General features: G+C 47.4%; 6 non-coding genes and 3 pseudogenes across 6 annotated transcripts; all 9 read left to right on the plus strand.

Annotated features, from left to right (window-relative positions):
* The first annotated feature begins 48 nt into the window (after window positions 1-48).
* LOC138540067 (5S ribosomal RNA) lies at window positions 49-167 on the plus strand. The gene has a single exon (XR_011288126.1). It is a non-coding gene; the product is annotated as a 5S ribosomal RNA (ribosomal RNA).
* Window positions 168-273: 106 nt separating this feature from the next.
* LOC138550411 (5S ribosomal RNA) lies at window positions 274-392 on the plus strand. The gene has a single exon (XR_011294164.1). It is a non-coding gene; the product is annotated as a 5S ribosomal RNA (ribosomal RNA).
* A 106-nt stretch (window positions 393-498) lies between these two features.
* On the plus strand, window positions 499-607 carry LOC138544595 (5S ribosomal RNA; annotated as a pseudogene).
* Window positions 608-713: 106 nt separating this feature from the next.
* On the plus strand, window positions 714-832 carry LOC138548120 (5S ribosomal RNA). The gene has a single exon (XR_011291935.1). It is a non-coding gene; the product is annotated as a 5S ribosomal RNA (ribosomal RNA).
* Window positions 833-938: 106 nt separating this feature from the next.
* On the plus strand, window positions 939-1,047 carry LOC138547062 (5S ribosomal RNA; annotated as a pseudogene).
* A 453-nt stretch (window positions 1,048-1,500) lies between these two features.
* LOC138549179 (5S ribosomal RNA) lies at window positions 1,501-1,619 on the plus strand. The gene has a single exon (XR_011292964.1). It is a non-coding gene; the product is annotated as a 5S ribosomal RNA (ribosomal RNA).
* Window positions 1,620-1,725: 106 nt separating this feature from the next.
* LOC138543731 (5S ribosomal RNA) lies at window positions 1,726-1,844 on the plus strand. The gene has a single exon (XR_011290636.1). It is a non-coding gene; the product is annotated as a 5S ribosomal RNA (ribosomal RNA).
* Window positions 1,845-1,950: 106 nt separating this feature from the next.
* Window positions 1,951-2,069, plus strand: LOC138550427 (5S ribosomal RNA). The gene has a single exon (XR_011294179.1). It is a non-coding gene; the product is annotated as a 5S ribosomal RNA (ribosomal RNA).
* Window positions 2,070-2,174: 105 nt separating this feature from the next.
* On the plus strand, window positions 2,175-2,283 carry LOC138543134 (5S ribosomal RNA; annotated as a pseudogene).
* Window positions 2,284-2,500: the final 217 nt, after the last annotated feature.

The following is a 2,500-nucleotide window of genomic DNA, read 5'->3' on the forward strand; positions in this document are numbered from 1 at the left end:
GGTCTAGCCGACTAGATGCTTAAAAGTACAAAACTCACTAGGCCCAGAGCCTACGGCCACACCACACTGAATGTGCCTGATCTCGTCTGATCTCAGAAGCTAAGCAGTGTCGGGCCTAGTTAGTACCTGGATGGAAGACCGCCTGGGAATACCAGGTGCTGTAGGCTTTTTTGTACTCCAAGTTCAGGAAGTGAGCCATTTCTCAATTGCCTTTCAAAACTGCAAGGTCTAGCCGACTAGATGCTTAAAAGTACAAAACTCACAAGAACCAGAGCCTACGGCCACACCACACTGAATGCGCCCGATCTCGTCTGATCTCGGAAGCTAAGCAGTGTCGGGCCTCGTTAGTACCTGGATGGGAGACCGCCTGGGAATACCAGGTGCTGTAGGCTTTTTTGTGCTCCAAGTTCAGGAAGTGAGCCATTTCTCAATTGCCTTTCAAAATTGCAAGGTCTAGCTGACTAGATGCTTAAAAGTACAAAACTCACTAGGCCCAGAGCCTACGGCCACACCACACTGATTGCGTCTGATCTCGGAAGCTAAGCAGTGTCGGGCCTCGTTAGTACCTGGATGGGAGACCGCCTGGGAATACCAGGTGCTGTAGGCTTTTTTGTGCTCCAAGTTCAGGAAGTGAGCCATTTCTCAATTGCCTTTCAAAACTGCAAGGTCTAGCTGACTAGATGCTTAAAAGTACAAAACTCACTAGGCTCAGAGCCTACGGCCACACCACACTGATTGCGCCCGATCTCGTCTGATCTCGGAAGCTAAGCAGTGTCGGGCCTAGTTAGTACCTGGATGGGAGACCACCTGGGAATACCAGGTGCTGTAGGCTTTTTTGTGCTCCAAGTTCAGGAAGTGAGCCATTTCACAATTGCCTTTCAAAACTGCAAGGTCTAGCCGACTAGATGCTTAAAAGTACAAAACTCACTAGGCCCAGAGCCTATGGCCACACCACACTGAATGCGCCCGATCTCGGAAGCTAAGCAGGGTCAGGCCTAGTTAGTACCTGGATGGGAGACTGCCTGGGGATACCAGGTGCTGTAGGCTTTTTTGTGCTCCATGATTAGTAATTGCGCAACTTCTCAATTATTTTTCAAATTTGGTATGTTTCCAAAATAATTGTATCCCGTTTTATAGCGGAAATGTTGGACAACATCATGAGGGCTGGAGCTACCTTTTTACATAGAATTAGCATACAGGTAGTGTGTTCATGGGTAATAAATCGACTTTCACATGTAATGCAGTACAGAGAATATTGAGTCCTTCAAGAGGCATGAAAGAAAACCATTATTGTGTTGATTGTTCTCTCCACCTCCCTGCAACAGACACAGGATGGATGAATTAAAGTTATCCTACCAGACATAGGAGTCCTGAATGGGCCCACCAGTCTTATATATCTCGCCTGATCGAGCGATGAGCGTGGTATCATGTTGCAAGTGGCTGCATGGCTTAGCTTACTAAATGCAAATGCATAAGAGTAATATTCTTAGCATTCCTAGAGCCTACGGCCACACCACACTGAATGCACCCGATCTCGTCTGATCTCGGAAGTTAAGCAGTGTCAGGCCTAGTTAGTACCTGGATGGGAGACCGCCTGGGAATACCAGGTGCTGTAGGCTTTTTTGTGCTCCAAGTTCAGGAAGTGAGCCCTTTCTCAATTGCCTTTTAAAACTGCAAGGTCTAGCCGACTAGATGCTTAAAAGTACAACACTCACTAGGCCCAGAGCCTACGGCCACACCACACTGAATGCGCCTGATCTCGTCTGATCTCAGAAGCTAAGCAGTGTCGGGCCTAGTTAGTACCTGGATGGGAGACCGCCTGGGAATACCAGGTGCTGTAGGCTTTTTTGTACTCCAAGTTCAGGAAGTGAGCCATTTCTCAATTGCCTTTCAAAACTGCAAGGTCTAGCCGACTAGATGCTTAAAAGTACAAAACTCACTAGGCCCAGAGCCTACGGCCACACCACACTGAATGCGCCCGATCTCGTCTGATCTCGGAAGCTAAGCAGTGTCGGGCCTAGTTAGTACCTGGATGGGAGACCACCTGGGAATACCAGGTGCTGTAGGCTTTTTTGTGCTCCAAGTTCAGGAAGTGAGCCATTTCACAATTGCCTTTCAAAACTGCAAGGTCTAGCCGACTAGATGCTTAAAAGTACAAACTCACTAGGCCCAGAGCCTACGGCCACACCACACTGAATGCGCCCGATCTCGGAAGTTAAGCAGGGTCGGGCCTAGTTAGTACCTGGATGGGAGACTGCCTGGGAATACCAGGTGCTGTAGGCTTTTTTTGTGCTCCATGATTAGTAATTGCGCAACTTCTCAATTATTTTTCAAATTTGGTATGTTTCCAAAATAATTGTATCCCGTTTTATAGCGGAAATGTTGGACAACATCATGAGGGCTGGAGCTACCTTTTTACATAGAATTAGCATACAGGTAGTGTGTTCATGGGTAATAAATCGACTTTCACATGTAATGCAGTACAGAGAATATTGAGTCC

Source organism: Ambystoma mexicanum, unplaced genomic scaffold (genome assembly GCF_040938575.1).
Source record: "Ambystoma mexicanum isolate Mex_15411 unplaced genomic scaffold, UKY_AmexF1_1 Mex_scaf10, whole genome shotgun sequence".
NCBI lineage: Eukaryota > Metazoa > Chordata > Amphibia > Caudata > Ambystomatidae > Ambystoma > Ambystoma mexicanum.